At 42.5% G+C, this 26,714-nt stretch overlaps 1 pseudogene; it reads right to left on the reverse strand.

The window, feature by feature from the left end:
* Positions 1-18,483: 18,483 nt before the first annotated feature.
* Positions 18,484-23,226, reverse strand: LOC149970411 (uncharacterized; annotated as a pseudogene).
* Positions 23,227-26,714: the final 3,488 nt, after the last annotated feature.

Below are 26,714 nucleotides of genomic sequence, written 5' to 3' on the forward strand. Positions count from 1 at the left end.
CCACTCTACCCTCTGGATAGCCTTGCGGTTGTGGGTGGAGCATTGGCCGTACCAGGCGGTGATGCAGCCGGACAGGATGCTCTCGATTGTGCATCTGTAAAAGTTTGTCAGGGTTTTGGGTGACAAGCCAAATTTCTTCAGCCTCCTGAAGTTGAAAAGGCACTGTTGCGCCTTTTCACCACGCTGTCTGTGAAGGTGAACCATTTCAGCTTGTCCGTGATGTGTACACCGAGGAACTTAAAACTTTCCACCTTCTGTACTACTGTCCTGTCGATGTGGATGGGGGGATGCTCCCTCTGCTGTTTCCTAAAGTTCACGATCATCTCCTTTGTTTTGTTGACGTTGAGTGAGAGGTTATTTTCCTGACACCACACTCCAAGGGTCCTCACCTCCTCCCTGTAGGCCGTCTCGTCGTTGTTGGTAATCAAGCCTGCCACAGTAGTTTCGTCTGCAAACTTGATGATTGAGTTGGAGGCGTGCATGGCCACACAGTCGTTGGTTTCCTACACTCACCACCTTGGGGCGGTCCGTCAGAAAGTCCAGGACCCAGTTGCACAGGGCCATGTTGAGATCCAGGGTCTCGAGCTTAACTGCGAGTTTGGAGGGTACTATTGTGTTAAATGCTGAGCTGTAGTCAATGAACAGCATTCTTACATAGGTATTCCTCTTGTCCAAATGGGATAGGGCAGTGTGCAGTGGGATGGCGATTGCGTGGTCTGTGGACTTATTGGGGCAGTAAATAAATTGGGGTGGGTCTAAGGTATCAGGTAGGGTGGAGGTGATATGATCCTTGACTAGTGAGCTTTGTGATGACAGAAGTGAGTTTGACGGGGCGATAGTCATTTAGTTCAGTTACCTTAGATTTCTTGTGAACAGGAACAATGTTGGCCATCTTGAAGCATGTGGGCACAGCAGACTGGGATAGGGATTGATTGAATATGTCCGTAAACACACCAGCCAGCTGGTCTGCGCATGCTCTGAGGACATGGCTAGGGATGCCGTCTGGGCCAGCAGCCTTGCGAGGGTTAACACGTTTAAATGTTTTACTCATGTTGGCCACGGTGAAGGAGAACCCACAGGCTTTGGTAGCGGGCCGTGTCAGTGGCACTGTATTGTCCTCAAAGCGAGCAAAGAAGTTGCTTAATTTGTCTGGGAGTCTGGGGCTGGTTTTCTTTTTGTAGTCCGTGATTGACTGTAAACCCTGCCACATATATCTCATGTTTGAGCCGTTGAATTGTGACTCTACTTTGACTCTATACTGACGCTTTGCTTGTTTGATTGCCTTGCAGAGGGAATAGCTACACTGTTTGTATTTGGTCATGTTTCCAGTCGCCTTGCCACGAGCTGTTCGTGCTTTCAGTTTTGCACAAATGCTGCCACCAATCTCCAGTTTCTGGTTGGGGAAAGTTTTAATAGTCACAGTGGGTACAACATCACCGATGCACTTGCTAATAAACTCGCTCACCGAGTCAGTGTATATGTCAGTGTTGTTGTCTGAGGCTACCCGGAACACATCCCAGTACACGTGATCGAAGCAATCTTGAAACATGGAATTTGATTGGTCAGACCAGCGTTGGATAGACCTGAGCACGACGTTTCCTGTTTTAGTTTCTGTCTATAGGCTCGGAGCAACAAAATGTAGCACAATCAGATTTTCCGAAGGGAGGGCGGGGGAGGGCTTTGTATGCATCGCGGAAGTTGGATTAGCAATGTTCCAGAATGCAACCAGCTCGTGTCGCGGGTTCGATATACTGATAGAATTTAGCAAGCTTTGTTCTCAGATTAGCTTTGTTAAAATCCCAAGCTACAATAATGAAGCCGTGAAGCCTCAGGATATATGGTTTCCAGTTTACATAGAGTCCAGTGAAGTTCTTTCAGGGCCATCTGCTTGGGTGGGGGGGATACACATGACTGTGACTATAATCGAAGAGAATTCTCTTGGTAGATAATGCATTTGATTGTAAGGAATTCTAGGTCAGGTGAACAAAAGGACTTGAGTTCCTGTATGTTGTTATGATTACACCATGAGTTGTTAATTATAAGGCATACACCTCCGCCCTTCTTCTTACCAGAGAGATGTTTGTTTCTGACGGCGCAATGAAGAAACCGGGTGGCTGTACTGACTCTGACAATATATCCTGAGTGAGCCATGTTTCTGTGAAACAGAGAATGTTACAATCTCTTATGTCTCTGGAAGGCAACTCGTTCCCAAATGTTGACATTGGCGAGTAATATGCTTGGAAGCGGTGTGCTCGCCATCTAAGTCTGACCAGTAGCCTGCTCCGTTTGCTTCTCCTGCGGCGACCGCATAGTTTTGGGTCGGCCTCTGGGATAAGATCCCATGTCCAGAGAGGAGGTCCGAACAAAGGATCCGCTTCTGGAAAGTCGTATTCCTGGTCGAAATGTTGATAAGTTGACGTCGCTTTTATATCCAATAGTTCTTCCCGGCTGTATGTAATAACACTTGAGATTTTCTGGGCTAACAAGGTAAGAACTAATACATAAAAAAAAAAAAAAATTACTGCATAGTTTCCTAAGGACCTGAAGCGAGGTCGACCATCTCTGTCGGCGCCATTGTGTAGGCCACGTGCTAACATTTTAGAATTTGTGGCACAAATCCCATTCAAGTCATGGGACCGATATTAGCATTTTTCACGCATCATATTCAAAACATCTATAAGTGACCTTGTTGAACTTCACAATAAATGTTTGATAATTTGGGTGAACTAACAGTCGCTCTCTTTTTAATTTTCTACTCCTATTTTCTTTCTTTTATTTCACCTGATTCAAATTCAGAGAGCCTACTGTGCCAATGAGGCAGTGCCAATGAGGATTTTATTGATGGAGTAAATATTTGAATTCTCTCCAAAGCCTCAGGTGAACGCTCTGATAGAGTTGATTAGGAGACAAAAAAATTATATAAACTGTGCCTTTATTAGTTTGTTGTTGGAAGGTTGCAGTGCGTTTACTTGAAGTCCCTGATGACAATGAGGACAAAGATAGCAGACAGTCACTAGGGGAGACATTCTCCGTGAGAACACAAACGAACCCCTTTGGCCACGAGATAAGTGTTTGTTTACTTCCTCCATTTCTTAGGCAATAAAGGTTGACTAGCTCAAGTGTGTTCGCTTATAGTTTATCTAAATTAGCACTTTGAGCGCACAGACGGTCCAAACAAGCCTTTTGTATTTATTCTTGCGAGAAGATTCCTCCCACACGCGTGCACACCCACACAAACACACCGAGTCACCAATGCCTATGTGCACACACACACACACACACAGCCTGGCTGGTCCATGTATTTCAGCTGTGGTCCTTCTGACAGTTGCAGTATTATGGATAGTTGGGGTGGTAAAATAAACAGGCGGATATGAGGTGTGAGTGGGGGGGGGGTGTCAGCCTGCCTGATTTATAGCCTATATGATGAATCACCTCCTCTTTCAGGGAGGTGGTCACCATCCCCATCACCATCAAATCCCTCCGTCTCACTGAGCAGTAGAGTAATCTGTGGATTCAGCTGTGACCTCTCTGACCTAGTGTCTGAAGCCTCCGCCAGAGCCTGAAATGGGCTTAATCTGTCCTCCTCCTTCCCCTCCTCTTTACTTTGTCCAGCACAATCGGACTGCTGTATGTCAACACCACTCACACATGCACAGCTACATCAGCCACATGGTGTGCAGTGTAACATCCAGTTGACAGTAATGTAATATCCACCAGTCAGAGTGTGTGGGTACCAGGGTTTGAGTTCAATTCCATTGTGTCAACTCAAAATGACACATATACACTGAGTGTGAAAAACATTTGGAACACCTGCTCTTTCCATGACGTAGCCTGACCAGGTGAATCCAGATGAAAGCTATGATCCCTTATTTATACACTTCAATCAATGTAGACTGAACCAAAATATAAACTCAACATGCAGCAATTTCAAAGATTTAACTGAGTTACAGCTCACATAAGGAAATCAGTCAATTGAAATAAATTAATCAGGCCCTGATCTATGGATTTCACATGATTGGGAATACAGATATGCATCTGTTGATCACAGATACCTTAAAAAAAAGGTAGGTGCGTGGATCAGAAAACTAGACAGTGCTGTATCTGGTGTGACCACCATCTGCCTCATGCAGTGTGACACATCTCCTTCGCATAGAGTTGATCAGGCTGTTGATTGTGGCCTGTGGAATGTTGTCCCACTCCTCTTCAATAGCTGTGCAAAGTTGCTGGATATTGGTGGGAACTGGAAAACGCTGTCTTACACGTTGATCCAGATCATCCCAAACATGCTCAATAGGTCTGGTGAATATGCAGGCCATGGAAGAACTGGGACATTTTCAGTTTCCAGGAATTATGAATTATGATCTCATCACAGTATCTCTGTGCATTCAAATTGCCATAGATAAAATGCAATTGTGTTTGTTGTCTGTAGCTTATGCCTGCCCATACCATAACCTCATGGCCAGCATGGGGCACTCGGTTCACAGCGTTGACGTCAGCAAACCACTTGTCAACACGATGCCATACACGCTGTCTGCCTTCTGCCCAGTACAGTTGAAACCGAGATTCATCCGTGAAGAGCACACTTCTCCAGCGTGCCAATGGCCACCGAAGGTGAGCATTTTCCCACTGAAGTTGGTTATTACGCCGAACTGCAGTCAGGTTAAGACACTGGTGAGGACGATGAGCACGCAGATGAGCTTCCCTTTGGTTGTGCAAACTCAGTTTCATCAGTTGTCTGGTGGCTGGTCTCAGATGATCCTGCAGGTGAAGAAGCTGGATGTGGAGGTCCTGGGCTGACGTGGTTACATGTGGTCTGCGGTTGTGAGGCTGGTTGAACGTACTGCCAAATTCTCTAAAAAGACATTGGAGGCGGCTTATGGTAGAGATATGAAGATTCAATTCTCTGGCAACAGCTCTGGTGGACATTCCTGCAGTCAGCATGCCAATTCCACGCTCCCTTAAAACGTGAGACATCTGTGACATTGTCTTGTGTGACAAAACTTGAGCGTCCTTTTGTTGTCCCCAGCACAAGGTGCAACTATGTAATGATCATGCTGTTTAATCAGCTTCTTGATATGCCACACCTGTCAGGTGGATGGATTATCTTGGCAAATCAGAAATGCTCACTAAGAGGGGTGTAAACAAATTTGTGCACAAAATCTGAGAGAAATAAGCTTTTTCTGCATGTGGAAAATTTCTGTGATCTTTTATCCAGCTCATGAAACATGGGACCAACATTTTACATGTTGCATTTATATTTTTATTCAGTGTCAATGAAGGGGAGGAAACGTTACTTTTTTTTAACGGTAGTTTATTTAGTAAATATTTTCTTAACTCTCATTTTCTTAAAACTGCGTGGTTGGTTAAGGGCTTGTAAATAAGCATTTCACGGGTCTACCCCTGTTGTATTTGGCACATGTGACAAATAACATTTGATTTGATTTTAAGTTACAGAAGGATTTTTAAGCCGTGAGACATTTTAGACATGGATTGTGTGTGTGCCATTCAGAAGGTGAATGGGCAAGACAAAACATTTAAGTGCCTTGTGTCAAGAACTGCAACGCTGTTGGGTTTTCCACGCTCAACAGTTTCCCGTGTGTATCAAGAATAGTCTACCACCCAAAGGACATCCAGCCAACTTGAAACAACTGTGAGAAGCATTGGAGTCAACATGGGCCAGCATCCCCGAGGAACGCTTTCAACACCTTGTAGAGTCCATGCCCTGACAAACTGAGGCTGTTCTGATTGCAAAAAGTGTGTGTGTGGGGGGGGGGGGGGCTGCAACACAATATTAGGTGTTCTTAATGTTTTGTGCACTGTTTTGTGTACATCAATGAATGAGGACATTTCAATTCATTCATTAAACTTTAATTAATCTACTGAGTTGACTGAATTGGACTGGAATTGAGTCCTAATGGGTATACCATCTCCACACCATGCAAACTCCATAAGTTACTTCTGCTGGTCAGACACTGAACTGTGGCCTATATATGACACTGTGAACCACACACTTCATCAGTATGAAACAGGTAATGTCTCCATCATATACTCCTTTACAGACTGACATTCATAGACTGACAAAGACATTACCGTCTCACTCATTCACCGGACCAGGAATGTGTGCAAGTCTTGCTGTTGGTCACCAGACACTGTCATTTGATTACAGGTCCACAAATGTAATTGGCAGCTTGGAGAACAGACACACAGCCCAGCCACAGCCGTATGACAGTCAGGAGTGAGGTCTGGAAAGAACAGAGACTTGCCTGTCACCGACTCACCGCATTACCTTCCTCAATGACAAGTTCTGTTTGAGCTGATTCACATAGCCCTGTCTGCTTCCCATAGAGATTACAGTGGGAGGAACCCAGTTCCAGTCAATATAGAACCAGATCTCACCACCGAGGTATGCAGGGGGAAACAAGGGGTCACGTCTGGGCAAAGCCACTATCTCAGCCACCGTGGATGTCCAGGCGTGATGTGAGAAGCTTGGTGACCCCCAGATAAGTCTGTCCATGGTATAGGACAGGAGCAGACAGGGCTCTACCCAAATCATATGGACAGGAAATGTGTTGCTTGAAATGAACTGTGAGATGGTGGTCGACCTGGCCCGTTTATCATTCCGGGGCCTGGTTGTGAGTGTTGGCAGTTGATGCAGGTTTTCTCAGGCTCAATCAGCCAAGCTGCTTGAGGTAAAAGGGATCAATACTTTTCATTTTTAACACAGAGGTGATATCGAGCGGAGAGAGACTGACTCCTCACTAGAAGCTGTGTCTCTCTCTCCCCCACAATAAAGAGGCATATTATTTTAATCATTGTGATGTTTCATCTGCTTGTCTCTCTAATCTCCTGGCTTTAGAGACAGAGATGGCTTCGGAAAAAAATGCACCAGAAAAACTTCTGAAAAACTTCAGGCTGAGGAGAGTTTCACACATCTCCATGTGCTAAATATACATCATGTGCAAATGCACACTCTGTTTTCCTGACCCAAGTACATGCACACATACATAAACATGCCCTTCTGCAATTTCAAACATGTAACCTAGACATGTACTGATGACAGCAAAGAGTGTATCATCACCATGCTCAGATCTAGTTTGACCATTTATATGAGGGAGATTGAAATGACGACAGTGTTGATCTTCCTTCACGGCTGGCAGGGGGGAAAACAACAGTAGCCTGCTCAATGTATTTTCATTTTATTAATTGACCAAATTGGCAAATGAAATAACAGCAATATTCATAAAGTGCCAATAGGCGAGGGAGGAAATGCAGTCATTATAGTTATACTGCTGCCCCACTGACTGTTCCACGGTGTGTCTGAGTAGTTCTCTATTACAGTACAGACATATAGCTACAGACACTCAAGGACAAACGAGCACAAAGAAATTAAGAGTTTTTATCAAAATGCTATATATCCATACATTTTTCACATTTGTGTTTTTTTCACCAGAAATGATTGCTTATTGTACCTTCATGTATCTGTAAAATATTACTGTTCTCAGATTGTTTATTGATAGATTTTAGATGTATATTACATTGTATTTCTTTGTTGCTAAATGCTATATATCCATTGTTTAGCTGGAATGGAATGGTTGTATACTGTATATTTGACTGTAATATGTGGTTGTCTCACCCATAGAATGAATTAGGAATTAGAATATAGAATGGACATAAAAACCTTCTTATGGTGGGAGAAATGTCAACCATTTTGCTCAGGGAGTTGGTCAACCGTGGTTTGCCAGTGCTGTGATAGTGTAAAATAATGAATTTGAAGAATTCATCTGCACTGTATGTTTGTTAGCTAGCTATCCAGACAGATTTAGACGAATGACTCCATAAAATGTTCTAATTAACTGCCAATGTGCCAACATTCCATTCAAACAACGCAGTCTATTCACAGCCTTGTGCAATAATGGACTAATGGATCCTAATATTGGTTCTAGACCTTTTCAACTGTCAAAACAATAACGTGTTCTATACGCATGCGCATCCAAGATTTCCCCAGTAAACACCCGGCGCTGCAGCGCGCCATCATTGCTAGCTAGCTAGCACAAAATTACAAGGTTGTATTTCTTGATTCAACCAAAAAAACTGAACAGACAACTTATATACACTACCATTCAAAAGTTTGGGGTCACTTAGAAATATCCTTGTTTTTGAACGAAAATAAAGTTTTCTGTCTTTTAAAATAACATGAAATTGATCAGAAATACAGTGTAGAAATTGTTAATTTTGTAAATGACTATTGTAGCTGGAAACAGCATATATTTTATGGAATATCTACATAGGAGCACAGAGGATAATTATCAGCAACCATCACTCCTGTGTTCCAATGGCACGCTGTGTTAGCTAATCCAAGTTTATCATTTTAAAAGGCTAATTGATCATTAGAAAACACTTTTACAATTATGTTAGCACATTTGAAAAGCAATAAAATAGGCAATAAAATTGGCCTTCTTTAGACTAGTTGAGTATCTGGAGCATCAGCATTTGTGGGTTTGATTACAGGCTCAGAATGTCCAGAAACAAAGAAATCTCTTCTGAAACTCATCAGTCTATTCTTGTTCTGAGAACTGAAGGCTATTCCATGCGAGAAATTGCCAAGAAACTGGAGATCTCGTACTGTACAACGCTGTGTAATACTCCCTTCACAGAACAGTGCAAACAGGCTCTAACCAGAATAGAAAGAGGAGTAGGAGGCCCCTGTGCACAACTGAGCAAGAGGACAAGTACATTAGAGTGTCTAGTTTGAGAAACAGACGCCTCACAAGTCCTCAACTGGCAGCTTCATTAAAAACTTCATTAAATATTTCTAATAGTTTCATTTCAAATGGAGAAAACATCTCAACAAAAAGTAACCAACGTGTGAGAATTTGATAATCCTGTTTGAGTATATAAATGACAAGCCACATGTTCAAATGTTTTGCACATGCCCACGAGGCAAATACTAATCCCACCATATGTCTGCAATGGGCATGCATGCCATAAATAATCTCACATCCACTGTAGACTATAGAAGAAAAAGGGTAGAGCACGGATAGTGGAGGCAAGAGAAAAATCCCCTGGAGAGTGACCACAGTGAAGGGTCACTTTACATTAGCTGCAAAGTAGTCATGTAATGTATGAGTTTCATCCATGTATGGCTGACCGAGTCAGGACACAAACCCTGATCAAATTACACTTGAAGCTAGCATGCCAACCACTGGAGAAGGAGAACGGTGAGTGTAGCAGAATTAAGCAAATTGGTGCAAAATTTGAGATTGTCCCCCAGCTGAGAAGTTACAGTATTAATATATAGATCAATACATGATAGACAGAAGGAGACACTATTTCAAGTCTCAGAAGGGGTGACATCACATCATAGTGGCTACTAGAATAATATCAAATCAAATGTATTTACATAGCCCTTCGTACATCAGCTGATATCTCAAAGTGCTGTAGAGAAACTCAGCCTAAAACCCCAAACAGCAAGCAATGCAGGTGTAGAAGCACGGTGGCTAGGAAAAAGTCCCTAGAAAGGCCAAAACCTAGGAAGAAACCTAGAGAGAAACCAGGCTATGAGGGGTGGCCAGTCCTCTTCTGGCTGTGCCGGGTGGAGATTATAACAGAACATGGCCAAGATGTTCAAATGTTCATAAATGACCAGCATGGTCAAATAATAATAATCACAGTAGTTGTCGAGGGTGCAACAGGTCAGCACCTCAGGAGTAAATGTCAGTTGGCTTTTCATAGCCGATCATTAAGAGTATCTCTACCACTCCTGCTGTCTCTAGAGAGTTGAAAACAGCAGGTCTGGGACAGGTAGCACGTCCGGTGAACAGGTCAGGATTCCATAGCCGCAGGCAGAACAGTTGAAACTGGAGCAGCAGCACGGCCAGGTGGACTGGGGACAGCAAGGTGTCATCATGCCAGGTAGTCCTGAGGCACGGTCCTAGGGCTCAGGTCCTCCGAGAGAAAGAGAGAATTAGAGAGAGCATACTTAAATTCACACAGGACACCGGATAAGACAGGAGAAGTACTCCAGATATAACAAACTGACCCTAGCCCCCAGACACATAAACTACTGCAGCATAAATACTGGAGGCTGAGACAGGAGGGGTCAGGAGACACTGTGGCCCCATCCGATGATACCCCCGGACAGGGCCAAACAGGAAGGATATAACCCCAGCCACTTTGCCAAAGCACATCCCCCACACCACTAGAGGGATATCTTCAACCACCAACTTCCCATCCTGAGACAAGGCCGAGTATAGACCACAAAGATCTCCGCCACGGCACAACTCAAGGGGGGGCGCCAACCCAGACAGGAAGATCACGTCAGTGACTCAACCCACTCAAGTGACGCACCCCTCCTAGGGACGGCATGAAAGAGCACCAGTAAGCTAGTGACTCAGCCCCTGTAATAGGGTTAGAGGCAGATAATCCCAGTGGAGAGAGGGGAACCAGCAAGGGCGGTTCGTTGCTCCAGAGCCTTTCCGTTCACCTTCCCACTCCTGGGCCAGACTACACTCAATCATATGGCCCACTGCAGAGATGAGTCTTCAGTAAAGACTTAAAGGTTGAGACCGAGTCTGCATCTCTCATATGGTTAGGCAGACCATTCCAGTAAAATTGAGCTCTATAGGAGAAAGCCCTGCCTCCAGCTGTTTGCTTAGAAATTCTAGGGACAATTAGGAGGCCTGCGTCTTGTGACCGTAGCGTAAGTGTAGGTATGTACGGCAGGACCAAATCAGAAAGATAGGTAGGAGCAAGCCCATGTAATGCTTTGTAGGTTAGCAGTAAAACCTTGAAATCAGCCCTTGCCTTAACAGGAAGCCAGTGTAGGGAGGCTAGCACTGGAGTAATACGATCAAATATTTTGGTTCTAGTCAGGATTCTAGCAGCCGTATTTAGCACTAACTGAAGTTTCTTTAGTGCTTTATCCGGGTAGCTGAAAAGTAAAGCATTGCAGTAGTCTAACCTAGAGGTAACAAAAGCATGGATTAATTTTTCTGCATAATTTTTGGACAGAAAGTTTCTGATTTTTGCAATGTTACGTAGATGGAAAAAAGCTGTCCTTGAAACAGTCTTGATATGTTCGTCAAAAGAGAGATCAGGGTTCAGAGTAAATCCGAGGTCCTTCACAGTTTTATTTGAGACGACTCTACAACCATCAAGATTAATTGTCAGATTCAACAGAAGATCTCTTTGTTTCTTGGGACCTAGAACAAGCATCTCTGTTTTGTCCGAGTTTAAAAGTAGAACGTTTGCAGCCATCCACTTCCTCATGTCTGAAACACAGGCTTCTTGGGGCTTCACCATGTTTCATTGAAATGTACAGCTGTGTGTCATCCTCTGAACTCACCTGCAGCTCACCTCTGCTCCAGTCACACCCCTTTCACCTCCTCCTACCCGCCGACAGTATAACTCAGAGGCCGACTGTGTGGTCTGAGTCAATGTAGCAGAATTAAATAACTACAACATGAATTATGTGGGCGCTAGATTGACTGAGTTCACACAGTCTGCTCTACTGACCGCTGAGGTTGATGTGGAGAAGGAGTAAGCCAGTGAGTGTAGCAGATGGTGTGAGTGTTCAGCCCATGTGAGCTAGTTGACAGGTGAGCGCTAGGTTCTTTCTCAATTCACCCCTCCTCGAATCTTCTCCTCACCTCCTTCTCAAACCCACTGGAGAAAAAGGTCAGAGGGGAGGGTCCTTGTACCTTCTCCAATAGGAGAAGACAATAGAGGTGAGGAGATGGGATTCGAAGAATCACGTAAAGAAAAAGTGTGACAAAGCCCTAGTAGCCATTGTGTGGTGATTTCACCTGCCCCAACACCTCAACTACTGTTATCCTAGCCGAACCAAGATCATTGGTTTTTGTAGGATAAATGGACGCTGCTCTGTGGGTATAAAGTGATGTTGTGGACAGGAGCTGCATCCCAGGTCCGCCACACAGGGATTGTTACACCCACACCAATGATCAAGGACACCAGCTGCAGCTACAAATGGGTGCAATATCATCAGACAAAATGTGTGTGACAACCAAATAAAACAGACAGACAGGGAATGACTAAAATACACAATACTTGATTCAAATGATCAACACTTCATTTCATATCATACAATGAAGTGGGTTATTAAAACATCCATACTCCAAAACAAGATTTGAATAGTTGAATGAATAGTATCTTATACAAATAATAAGCAGAATGTCAGGTGTTGTGGCTGGGCTGGAACAGAAACCTGCACACCCAGCAGCTAGATCTCTAGGAGCAAAGTCGGCAATGCATGTTCTATGCCTATGCATTGTTACTTTAACAGTATTTGTCTAGTCCTAAAACCAGCTCTAACAGTAAACCCAGAGCATATAACCCATTGGAGATACAGTGCCTTCGGAAAGTACCTTGACTTTTCCACATTTTGTTACATTGCATCCTTATTCTCAAATTGATGAAAAAAAATTCCTCAGCAATCTACACATAATACCCCTTAATGACAATGCGAAAAAAACGTTTTGACATTTTTGCAAATGTATTAAAACTAAAAAATAATAATATGAGATTTACATAAGTTTTCAGACCCTTTGCTATGAGACTCAAAATTGAGTTCAGGTGCATCCTGTTTCCATTGATCATCCTTGATATGTTTCTACAACTTAATTGGAGTCCACTTGTGGGAAATTCAATTGATTGTCTATGATTTGAAAAGGCACACACCTGTCTATATAAGGTCCCACTGTTGACAGTGCATGTCAGAGAAATAAACAAGCCGTGAGGTAGAAGAAATTGTCCGTAGAGCTTAGAGACAGGATTGTGTCGAGGCACAGATCTGGAGAAGGGTACCAAAAAATGTATGAAGCCTGAATGGCAAATGTCGCGTCTGGAGAAAACCTGGCACCATCCCTATAGTGAAGCATGGTGGTGGTCATGCTGTGAGGATGTTTGTCAGTGGCTGGGACTGGGAGACTAGTCAGGATCAAAGCAAAGATGAACAGAGCAAAGTATAGAGTGATCCTTGATGAAAACCTGCTCCAGAGGGCTCAGGACCTCAGACTGGGGCGAAGGTTCACCTTCAAACAGGACAACGACCCTAAGCACACACTCAAGACAAGGAAGGAGTGGCTTTGGGACAAGACTCTGAATGTCCTTGAGTGTCCTTCAGAGCCCTTACTTGAACCCAATCGAACATCTCTGGAGAAACCTGAAAATAGCTGTGCAGCAACGCTCCCCATTCAACCCGACAGAGCTTGAGAGGATATGAAGAGAAGAATGGGAGAAACACCCCAAATACAGGTGTGCTAAGGTTGTAGCGTCATACGCAAGATTCAAGGCTGTAATCTCTGCCAAATGTGCTTCAACAAAGTACTGAGTAAAGGGTCTGAATACTTACACTACCGTTCAAAAGTTTGGGATCACTTAGAAATGTCCTTGTTTTTTAAAGAAAAGCACACTCTAATGTAATTGTTCTCTTGCTCAGTTGTGCACCGTGGCCTCCCACTCCTCTTTCTATTCTGGTTAGAGAGAGTTTGAGCTGTTCTGTGAAGGGAGTAGTACACAGTGTTGTACGATATCTTCAGTTTCTTGGAAATTTCTCGCATGGAATAGCCTTCATTTCTCAGAACAAGAATAGACTGACAAGTTTCAGAAGAAAGTTCTTTGTTTCTGGCCATTTTGAGCCTGTAATCAAACCCACAAATTCTGATGATCCAGATACTCAACTAGGCCAATTTTATTGCTTCTTTAATCAGAACAACAGTTTTCAGCTGTGCTAACATAATTGCAAAAGGGTTTTCTAATGATCAATTAGCCTTTTAAAATGATAAAAATGATAAACTTGGATTAGCTAACACATTGTGATGGTGATGGTTGCTGATAATGGGCCTCTGTATGCCTGTGTAGATATTCCATTAAAACATCTGCCGTTTCCAGCTACAATAGTCATTTACAACATTAACAATGTCTACACTATATTTCTGATCAATTTTATATTATTTTAATGGGCAAAAAATGTGCTTTTCTTTAAAAAACAAGGACATTTCTAAGTGACCCCAAACTTTTGAATGGTAGTGTATGTAAATGTGATATTTCAGTTTACATTTTTTTTATACATTTGCAAACATTTCTAAAAACCTGTTTTTACTTTGTCATTATGGGATCTTGTGTGTAGATTGATGAGGGGAAAAAAACAATTGAATACATTTTAGAATAAGGCTGTAACCTAACAAAATGTGGAAAAAGTCAAGGGGTCTGAATACTTTCCGAAGGCACTGTACATACATATAGTGTATAATGTATAATGTGTATATTTATGTTGTATCATACAGGGCGCATTTGAAAACGAGACCTAGGTCTCAAATTTAGACCCTTTTCCCAGTACACGACACACTGACTTCACCCACAGATGAGTGCGACTCTTGGCGGCAGTATGAGAGCCATCACCATCTGCGCCCATTCAACATAGCCTAGATTGAAGTTTTTATTACTTCTAAATAAAGTCACTTTTTGGGGTTCTCATATACTTACAATGATTTTTTGATTCTTGCTTGAACAGTCGGTAAGGTTATATTTGGTTGTGATCTTTGGAAAATAACTATTTTGGATGCAGCATTTGTTAGCTATAATGCTAACACTCACTGTAGCAAAAGCTTGCCAAAGAGCCATTTTACTAGTTGAAGTTGAAGTGTTTTTTTAAGTATAATGTAGTCAATTTTCGTTGATGACAAACATTATATTAAGCAGGACATTCATACGGGCCTAGTAGTAGTGTAAAATGCACTCATAAGCAAATGTACTTAGTGGCTTTTTTTTGCTGGTGTTCTATAAGAACTCCCACTTGTTCTGCCACCTACTTGCACTCGACCTCCTGTGGCAACGTTTGCTAAAACAGAAAGAGGTCTATACGTCTTCCATGTTAAAATACATTTTAAAAACTACGAATTGGTTCAGGCAGCCAAAACAGCGAAATACTCCATCTAAACGTATATATCGGTTCTCAATTTCAGTATGGCTCTAGAAACATATAGTTTCACATAGCCTTATAGTTTCATATCACGTCAAAACAATTTCACAAATGCAAAATATACATGTATAGTGTTTTAACCGGTTTTACAGTTTTTTTCGATTGCTAAACTGGAGTCACATGTGCAAAACTCTAACTACAGTCTGCACTACCAACAGTCACCTGAGCTAAACAGTTCACATCACCTGCAAAACTCATTCCAAGCAACACAACTCTTAACACATGGCTCAAAACACGCTCAGTGCAGCCAAACACTATGCACAACCCTCACTGAGATAACACACACTGTCACTCAGAACACACTGAGAGTAAAAACACTAGCATCAAACACCAATACAGAAAATACAAACTTTTCATCTTTACAGTTTGAACAATTTCAGTGACTTCATACAAAGTAATATTTTCTTCAAAGAAAAGAGTGACATTCTTTCACATGATTTATTAACATTTTTAGAACATAACAATTCTTTAAGGTAAATGAAAATTAGCAGTTTGCTTCAATAGTCTGTAGTAATTTACGGAATTACAGTAATGAGAAAAAAAGGTAGAAACTAAAAGTACATACTGTAATTCGAACAAATAATTGAGGGGCTAATCCTGCCTCTCTCTAGCATCAGGCCACAGGTTTTCTTCAACATCACATCTAATGTTTTCTCTTGCCATGCACCTGGGGAAGAACCTTCTGGAGTGCCTTATCCATCCCTGGCAGTCCTCTGGACTCGTGTCCTCACATCCGGCACGCATGGCTTCCAAAAGAGACATTTGGTCATGTGGGTGGTGACCAAACACTTTCCACCTCCAGGCAGAGAAAAACTCCTCTATTGGGTTGAGGAAGGGTGAATATGCAGGCAGGTACAAAACCATAAATCTGTGATGTGCTGCAAACCAATCTGTGACAGCTGCAGAGTGGTGAAAAGCAACGTTATCGCAAACTATGACAAAAACTTTCTTACTGGCTCCCCCTGTTCTGCTGGCACTAGCTGAGCATAGAGCTGTTCTAGGAAAGCTATAAGCCTTTCTGTGTTGTATGGGCCAATGAGTGGTGTGTTGAGAAGCAAACCATCATTGGCCATTGCAGCACACATGGTGATATTTCCCCCCCTTTGGCCTGGAACCTCCACAGTGGCCCTTTGACCTATAACATTCCTTCCTCTGCGCCGTGTTGGCAAGGTTAAATCCAGCTTCATCGATAAATACAAATGAATGTGGTCTTTCCAGTGCTTCCACCTCCATTACTCTCTGAAAAACAGTAAGTGCACAGTTTTACTGTAGAAATGCTAGTGTTTTTTTTTACTGTAAATATTTTGTATAGCTGTGTACGTAACCTCAGACGTCTTACCTGGACATATTGGTATCTTTGCTCTTTTACCAGTTCACTGTTTCTCTCGAACGGTACAGTGTATAACTGTTTCATTGTAACTTGGTGTTTCTTTAGGACTCGAGCAATAGTTGTTGTGCTGACAGAATTAACATTTTCAAATATATCATTATCAGCCAGCACTCTATCTTGAATCTCCCGCAGTTTTATTGCATTGTTGACAACAATAGCATTTTCCTGCGCATCTGAAAATATTTTTCCTCTTCCCCCTGTTGGGGGCAGCCTTTGGGTCCTGTTGTAAAAATATATTTTACAGTCAAACTTACTGTAATATATATCTGTGTAAATATTCTATAATTGCAATACAAAATAGATTCCTGTAATGTTTTCATTTACTGTAAGGATGTAACTCTCACCTGTTTGCATGATGGAAAATTCGCATTACAGATGCCACTGTGGATCTTTGCAGATTGGGTTGCACCCTCAACCCTGCCTCTCTCAATGAGAGACCATGGTTCACGACATGGTCTATAAGTGTAGCCCTTATTTGATCTGAAATAACAGCTCTTTGTCTTCTTTGTCTTCCTCCACGCATCCGCCCTCTCCCTGCCACCCTTCTCCCTCCACGAACCCATCTTCCTTGTTCCATTTCCAAAATGAGTCTTTCTGAGCTCTACCTATACATACTGTAATATGTGTGTGTGTTCACTAACAAGTCTAAAACAAGACACCTGCTTAGCCTTTCAGCTGAAATTGCAATCAGCAGTGTTTGAAAGGCACAAGGCTGAAATCTATTCCGTTTTGAATGTGTGGTTCACAGTTTTGACAGCAGTGTGTTAGCATTTGAACAAAGTGCTGTAAATCCACAGCAATCGAAAAAAACTGTAACACAGTTGCAGCCGACAGTATTTTCCAGTGACAACACGTTTGTGGCATCCGTTTTCCGTTTAAACACAGGTGTTCGGAGACACACATAGCTAATGAGCACAGGTTTGCCTCTGTCTCCCGTCTGTTTTTCATGAAGAAGCACTTTAACATGCAAATATGGCTGTGTGGAAACCCTAACCCTTACTCTTTACCTTTTTGGTAAAGCACACCACCTCTATGTTTACAGAAGAAAGAAAAAAACTATTTAAAAGAAAAGAACACCTTCCCTGAAGTCAAACATGGAGGAGGTTCAGTGATGCTTTGCTGCCTCTGGAACTGGGTGCCTTGAATGTGTGCATGGCATCATGAAATCAGGAGAACACCAAGGCATTTTGGAGCACAATGTCGGACCCAGTGTCAGAAAGCTGGGTCTCCGTCGAAGGTCATGGGTCTTCCAGCAAGATAATGACCCCAAAAACACTTCAAAAAGCAACCAGGAATGGTTCTTGACAAACTGACTGTTCTGACGTGGCCAGCAATGAGTCAAAATCTAAATCCCATTAAACTTGTGGAGAGATCTGAAAACAGCAGTGGGGAGAAGACTCTCTTCAAATCTGGGAGAACTGGAGCAGTATACACCAGAGGTTTGGGACCAACTGCCAGTACAGAGGTGCAGGAAGCTCATCGATGGCTATACAAAGCGTTTGATTGCAGTTATTTTGGCCAAAGGATATGCTCCAAAATATCAAGTCTAGGGTGTCCCTAATTTTGTCAATGCCATTTCTGTTTATTTTCTGATTTAAATGTATTTATTACAGAACAAAGGTTTTTTACAGTTTTTTTTGATTGCTTAAGCACGATTTTCAAAACAGGGCCCGTGTTTTCAAAACACTACACACAATTAGCACAACCACACACCCAAGTAGCAAAACACTACAGATCCTTTGCAAAATTAAACACTCTTGTAAAAACTATACACTTATTTTTAAAAACCACACTTTGTTACCATATGAAACACACACGTTTCACATTACTATACTCTATTGACACGAGTTACACTCTGCTGTGATAAACCTAAAACACTTTTAGCACTTCTACTTCCCTATGATTAGAGTAGGCTACTATCAACAAAGTACAAATATAATGTAAATTCACCAAACACTACAAAAGACCAATGTTGCAGACTGAAGAAACTCATTTATTTCTCAACACGCCCAAAATGTTGACATGGAGATTCATAATACTGTAACCAAACGTCACTTTACATATTGTAAGTTCAAAAAAATTAAATAAAAAATAACTAGACATTGTCTCTTCGCCTAGCTGGATCTGGCCAGAGAAGTTCATCAACATCGCAGGCAATGTTGTCATTAGCAAGACACCTTGGAAAGAAACGTCTTGAATGAAGGATCCATCCTTGCATTGAAGCGACCTCCATCTGGTCACAGCCCTCCTCCATGGCTTGGATGAGGGGTACCTCAGCCTGGAGATGGAGATCATATACCTTCCACCGCCATGCTGAGAAAAACTCTTCTATAGGGTTGAGGAATGGAGAGTATGGTGGAAGATATAGGACGGTGAAATGTGGATGTTGCTGAAACCAGTTCTGAACCAGAGCAGAGCGGTGGAAAGACACATTGTCCCAGACAACAATGTATTGCATATGATCGATTTGATTTGCTGCTGTTATGTTGTGCAATTGGTCCAAGAATGTAAGTATGAGTGCTGTGTTGTAAGGGCCCATATGGGCATGGCGGTGGAGGACCCCATTCTGTGTAATGGCTGCACAGTGTGTTATATTACCCCCACTTTGCCCTGGGACATTGACTATAGCCCTGTGGCCATTGATGCTTCTTCCCCTCCTTCGTGTTCTCGTCAGGTTGAACCCAGCCTCATCTACGTAAATGTACTCATGCTGGATCTCCTCTCCATCCATTCATAAAACTCTCTGAAAAACAGTGTCAGGCAAAATTGTGTAGTTCAGTGTAGATCTAGTATACATATTACAGTACAGTAAAATATTATGAGACAGTATGCAAGATCACACTGCTAAAGTGAATACATACCTCTGCATAATCATGCCGCAGTTGTTTCACCCTTTCGGAATTGCGCTCGAAAGGCACTCGATAAATTTGCTTCATTTGAATATGTTATTTGTTTAGGATGCGTGCCAGTGTTGATGTTGAGACCTGATGGAGATCGTTGAAAATGGCGTGGTTATTGACAATGTTAGCTTGGAGCTGCTTGAGTGTTATAGCATTGTTGGCCAAAACCATGTTTACTATCTCCCTCTCTTGCTGTTCTGTGAACATAGGAGGCCTTCCCCCTTGTCGTCCCTGACCCTCAATCCTATGTAGAAAAAATTCAGTATACAATAGTACAGTAATTTCACTGGAAAAGGTAACAGAAGTGCTGATAGTGCATAGAATACAGTACTGTAAGCAGTTACTGAAACCGTGCAGATGTTTTTGATATGATGATATTTTTACAATACCTATTTTCCAGTCGAAATGTTCTCATCACACTTGCCACTGCATATCGGCTTAGATTTGGCTGTACGCGCAGTCCAATTTCCCTCAGCGTCAGGCCGTGGTTGACAACGTGGTCAACCAGTGTTGCGTGGATCTCATTTGTCAGATTCGGTCCTCTTTGAGCACTTTCTTGTCTTCCTCTTCCTCCCCTTCCTCCTCCTCCTCGTTCTCGTCCTCGTTCTCCTCGTCCTCCTCATTCTCCTCGTCGTCCTCCTCATTCTCCTCATTCTCCTCATTCTCCTCGTCCTCCTCGTCGTCGTCGTCCTCCTCCTCCTCCTCCTCGTCTTACTCTTTCTCTGACACTTTCCATTGTGCTTGAAGACCGATCTACTCACCTGCTGCTTTTTATAGTGCTTATACACCTGATTGGTGTGTCTACAATTAAGCAAACGAGTGTTTGCACACCTGAATACTGTGTTGAACCAATTGGTTGGACGGTGTGGTAATTTGACAGTCAGTGCTTTGGTATTGCAAGGACGTGACTTCATGATAGATTTTTGTGTGTAATGTATGTTAAGTGTGTTTAGTGTTTTGCAAATCACTGTGTGTAGAGTTTTGCAACAAGTGTGAGGTTGACAATGTGCTTATAGTAGTGCAAATATGGGCTGATGTTTTGCTTCTTGAGTGTAAGGTTTTGCTAATAGTGTACTACTTTTAATTTTAGTGTGTAAGCAATCCAAAAAAACTGTAATATTAACAGTGAAATAAAGAATTGTGGAGATCATAAACTTTGGTCAATTTCAACTTATTTTTAGGGAAAATTGCAAGGGTGACAATATTTTTTGACCACGACTGTAATTGAATAATCATTAGCATATCTATATTTCTATTTACAGATGTACAAATGATGAACTGTGACCTCCAGGGTTAGAGCATTGTCAAATTTAGACAAGAAAATAACACTGTATGATTTCAGAGTTGTTATATTTATTTAATGGTGATAAAGGCTGCCGCCGAAACGCGACAGTTTGTTCAGACCTCTGCTGCTGAAAAAATACATTCCAACTTATATTTCAGTGAGTGCAGGTTTTTCCTTTCTTCAAGTATATGCCTTTTGAACCCAGCACCCAAAGACTTTTTGTTACTATAAATATTAGGCTGAGCACTCCAATTTTCTATGATTATTCTCAGTTCGCCCACCACAGAACTGAGATGGTTGTTGAGGAGGGATCGGGCCGGGCCAGAGTGACTAGTAACTGTGACCTGGCTCTCACCCTACCTTCATTAAAGTCTCTCTCTAACCCAGGGGAGCAGGTTTCACAGTATCCTGTAAAAGGAAAACACAGCCCTGTAAAAGCACCTTCTCCTGTGTGTGTGTGTGTGTGTGTGTGTGTGTGTGTGTGTGTGTGTGTGTGTGTGTGTGTGTGTGTGTGTGTGTGTGTGTGTGTGTGTGTGTGTGTGTGTGTGTGTGTGTGTGTGTGTGTGGAGGCCAGTGGGGAGCACAGCTGGAGGAGGAGAGGTGAATCAACCTATTCAGACTGTTGCTGGTCATGTGTGTGTGGTGTGTCACTCTCTCACTGCATCATACAGTCATGGGGTGAGTTTCCCCCTACTATGTAAAGCGCTTTGAGTACCTCAGTTGGTAGAAAAGAGCTATATAAATCAATTCTTAGTAATTTTGTGGGACACAAACCAGGGGTGAAATGGAATTCGTTCACTGTGTGTACATTTAGGAGTTCTCCTCCCAAAAACTCTGCCCCATGTGTATATTTTAAGCAGCTCCTCTTGGATTGCCCCTTAATCCCCATTGACTGTTCACCATAGTGAGTGGCTTTAGGATACCCTGGGAGATTAACTAAACAAATACACCACCTTTGAGGGACTAAAGCTGTGTTTAAAGAGAGTTAAGGACGTATAAAGGATTTGCCTTTAAAGACATCAAATTCCAAACAACCAATCCCATTTATTGGATGTGCAAAACCAACTAAAACAAGCATGGGGTTGTACCTCGTTAGTGAATGGGAAAGTACGTCAGCTTTGTACCTTAAAAAACATGAGCTGGCGCACACCCAGAAAAATGTGTTGTGTGGAGGTTCTGACTAACGGCGAAAAATACTTGTTCATAAGAACATTCTTTTATAAACAAGTCTTAGAAATGATTAATTCTTATGAACAAATCTTTCATGAACAAGTCTTATAAATTGATATATTTTTGCTACATGTCACGGATGACTAGGAGTGGAAGGTAGGAAGGAATCAGGCGCAGAGAGTTCAAGGAAAAATGGCAATTTATTCAGCACAAAATTGTCATGCCCAAACAGGGCGGAAAACACTGACCAACCCAAAACACAGGGTAACACGGTCCGGAGCACAACACCTCCAACTCAAACCGTGAACACAAAATAGAACAAGTAACAAAAGAACAACCGAAACAGCTCCGTCAGGTGCAAAACACACTAAACAGAAAATAACTACCCACAAACACAGGTGGGAAAAGGCTACCTAAGTATGGTTCTCAATCAGAGACAACGATAGACAACTCTGATTCAGGCTAAACACAGAAATCCAAAACGTAGAAAATGAACATAGAATGTCCACCCTAGGCACACCCTGGCCTAACCAAAATACAGAATAAAAACCTCTCTATGGCCAGGGCGTGACACTACAGCTTATTAGCGTGCACCTAATATGTTCCCCCTGTTGATGATGCTCATTATACATTGAGGTTGAACCAACAGATTACATGGAACAAATATGAAATGAAATACGAAACAATTATGCAAAATTGAATTAACAATAATGTATGTTGATGCTAATATGATGTACAATATTAAATGATGTGTCTATATGATAACAATAGCGTAATATATTTAATATGCCATAAACTATTGGTTTTTTTTATTAATTCATTTTAATTCACTTAACTATTATGACACACTCTTCACTATTGTCATTGGTTGCACTAATTGCACTGCTTGTCTACATAACCTGGCTCAAGTACTCATGACATCACCCTGATGCACAGTGATGCCGAAACGTTCGTAATACCCATTCAATTGCTGGGAGTTCATACCTGGAGTGTGCGACTTTCTTTATTTTGTTAGTTTATAGTTTTGTACCTTACAACATTAAAGAAGCTCATGAATAAGATAAGATAAGTATTGACTTCCAAAGGCCTAGTCTGACCTTTCCATATGGATTATTCAGTGCTTCACTTGGCAGGCTGCTCCATCTCAAGGCTTTAATGAAACTATCCTAAGGCCATACCAAAAGACTCGATCCACAGTCCTATGAGGTCTTCCTCAGTACTGCTGGACTGCCTAGCCTTAGACTAAAGCATAGGATCCTACACTACCCAGTGCAGTGGCATCAACCATATGCCTCTACATGCAGCTTGTGTAGTTATAAGACCTTTGTAGCATACTTGTACAACTCTTACACCAAACCATGTAACACATGTGCAGCAACGCTGTATCATTTCCTAACATCAACATATCTTATGCTTTGCAGTGTACCCTTATATAGGCATTCTTATTAGATGTTTCAATACCAATTTCAGGCTCCTTACACATGTTTGACAAGGCGTTTGTTTTCCGATCGTGTTTTAAAGGCCACCTTTTGGCTTCTCATCTTTATTGAAAAGTGCCTGTTTCCTTCACACGCAGCCGATCGCCCATCCCCACAGGGGATCAGGTGTCCGTTGGAAGTGAAGCCAGACATTCATTTTCCTCCATGTATTCCCTCCTGTTCTCCCCTAGACCCTGTCAGGCCTGGATCACGACCCCCATGCCGCCCTCCTTTCATTGGACGGGAGACGTGAACGTATGTCCCTTCAACACTAGTGGCCTCAGATCAATTTTACACCACTTTGAGCTTTCTCATTTGGCACATCCAATTCATGACAACTCCCTTTAGTCCTGCTATGAACACGTACCTACTTCAACTTGAAACTCTTCAGATCAAAGGCCAATGAATAAAAGGAGGCAAAACTCATTTCCAGACCTTTTCATTTAGGGGGTTTAGATGTGTGTTTGAGTATATGATGCATAATTAATGAGTTATTAAAAAGATTAACAAACACAAAAGCTGCTTCTAAGGCTGGACCATTTTGTGCTTTGTTTGGTTACGGGATCAATCTCTATTCAGTCGTAAGAAGCAGACACAAAAACAACCAAAAGGCCAGACATACTGTACCAAACCAGACGGCTATGGATCAGCAGAGCCTCCTAGTGCTTAAGGTGGCCATGTAATACCACTCAATAGAGCACAATTTTAGATTATTTCTTTATCTTAGAACAAAGATTATCTTATCTTGTGTCCTTGAACAAAGCTTATTTCACATAACAAACTATGTGACTGATGAGAGAACAATGTTATCAGTGGACTGAGAGGGCAATATGAACAGATGGATGAGCTGATTGGACATTTTCACATTTTAAGCATTTGGCAGACACTCTTATCCAAAGCAATTAGGCCTAAGTGCCTTGCTCAAGGGCACATCTAGAGATTTTTCACCTAGTCGGTTCTGGGATTTGAACCAATAACCTTTTGGTTATTGGCCCAACACTCTTAACCACTAGACTACCTGCCACCCCATTGATTTTGCTATGTGACTGCCTGAGGCTGATTGGCTCTGACCCACTCTGATTCTCCAACAGCGGACACCCACAGTTGTGACTCTTTTCTCCCCATGTCACGACAGCGACTCTGATCCTCGTTCTACTGCTCTGCAATATACTGTACGTGGAAATGTAGAAATCTGGTGAGAACTTTCCCAGCTGAAATAGCTGGCATTCAAATGTCAGCAGTCCTCACTTTCTTTACAATGACTTTAAACAGTGCAGCCTTCATGGGTTACAGACATGACTTTCTTTGGACCAGGGAAACATAAATTATGAAAACATAAATTATGAAAACATGCATGGAGGGAAGTTATTATTCTGGCCATAAACAAGCCTGTGTGTGGATGTGTGTGTTTCTGTCTGTGTGTGTGTTTCTGTGTGTGTGTTTCTGACTGTGTGTGTGTGTTTGTGTTTCTGTGTGTGTGTATGTGTTTCTGTCTGTGTGTGTGTGTGTGTCTGTCTGTGTGTGTGTGTGTTTCTGTGTGTTTGTTTCTGACTGTGTGTGTGTGTGTTTGTGTTTCTGTGTGTGTGTGTGTGTGTGTGTGTGGGGGGGGGGGGTATGTTTGTATTCCAATGGTCATGTATACTGTTCCTACAGCGTTGGTATTTGGTATTTATTAGGATCTACATTAGCTATTATGAGAGCAGAAGATACTCTTCCGGGGGGCCACACAAAACATGACATAATACAGAACATTAAAAGACAAGAACAGATCAAGGACGGAACTTCAGCTTGCTGAATCGAAATCACCTTGCCTCCTTGCATCTCCTATACTCTCTCGGTCTCTCTATCTCTCTCTCTTTATTTCTCTCTCGCTATCTCTATCTTGAGGGATAATGGCGCTGGAGGTGATGTCTGCCGTTTTATGGGCTCCTAACCAACTGTGCTCTTTTGTGTGTTTTTTCGCATTGTTTGTAACTTATTTTGTACACAATGTTGCTGCTACCGTCTCTTATGACCGAAAAGAGCTTCTGGATATCAGGACAGCGATTACTCACCTCAAACTAGAGAAATATATATTTTTTAATGAGTCTGACGCAAAGGATATACTGCTTCTCCGAGACCAGGCCCAAATCCCTGTCCTTCGCTTGAAGAAAATACAAAAATACAGGGGGCAGAGATCGGGGTGCCTTGTGAGAATTCATCGGCAAGTGGACAACCCACCTCTTTCGTCTGTTCTATTGGCCAACAAACAATCACTGGATAACAAACTGGATGATCTTCGTTGGAGACTATCCCACCAACGGGACATTAAAAATTGTAATATCTTATGTTTCACCGAGTCGTGGCTAAACGACGACACCGATAATATACAGTTGGCTGGGTTTTCCGTGCATCGGCAGTACAAAACAGCTGTCTGGTAAGACGAGGGGTGGGGGTGTGTGTCTATTTGTCAATAACAGCTGGTGCGTGATGTCTAATATTAAGGAAGTCTCTAGGTATTGCTTGCTTGAGATAGAGTACCTCATGTTAAGCTGTAGACCATACTATCCACCAAGGGAGTTTTCATCTATATTTTTCGTAGCTGTCTATTTGCCACCACAAGCTGATGCTGGCACTAAGGCCGTTCTCAACGAGCTGTATAAGGCCATAAGCAAACAAGTTAATGATCATCTAGAAGCGGCGCTCCTTGTGGCCAGGGACTTCAATGCAGGCAAACTTAAATCAGTTTTACCTCATTTCTACCAGCATGTCACATGCGCAACCAGAGGGAAAAAAAACTCTAGACCACCTTCCCTCCACAACAGAGACACATACAAAGCTATCCCTCCATTTGGAAAATCTAGCCATAATTATATCCTTTTGATTCCTGCTTACAAGCTAAAACTAAAGCAGGAAGTACCAGTGACTCGCGCAATACGGAAGTGGTCAGATGACGTGGATGTTACGCTACAGGACTGTTTTGCTAGCACAGACTGGAATATGTTCCGAGATTCATCCAATGCCACTGTGCGTGATTAGCCTCTTCCTGTACCACCTGTTCACCCACGACTGCTTCGCTACGCACAACTCCAACACCATCATTAACTTTGCTGACGACACAACAGTGGTCGGCCTGATCACCGACAACAATGAGACGGCCTATAGGGAGGCCTGGCAGTGTGATGTCAGGACACCAACCTCTCCCTCAACGTCAGCAAGACAAAAGAGATGATCGTGGACTACAGGAAAAGGAGGGCCGATTACACCCCCATTCACATCGACGGGGCTGTAGTGGAGCGGGTCGAGAGTTTGAAGTTCCTTGATGTCCACATCACCAACAAACTATCATGGTCCAAACACACCAAGACAGTCGTGAAGAGGGCACGTCAACACCTTTTCCCCCTCAGGAGACTGAAAAGATTTGGCATGGGTCCCCAGACCTTCAAAAAGTTATACAGCTGCACCATCGAAAGCATCACAGGCTGGTATTGCAACTCCTCGGCATCCGACCGCA

The sequence above is a fragment of the Oncorhynchus mykiss genome, chromosome 29 (assembly GCF_057628025.1).
Source record: "Oncorhynchus mykiss isolate SJ-2025 chromosome 29, ASM5762802v1, whole genome shotgun sequence".
NCBI classification, from domain to species: Eukaryota; Metazoa; Chordata; class Actinopteri; order Salmoniformes; family Salmonidae; genus Oncorhynchus; species Oncorhynchus mykiss.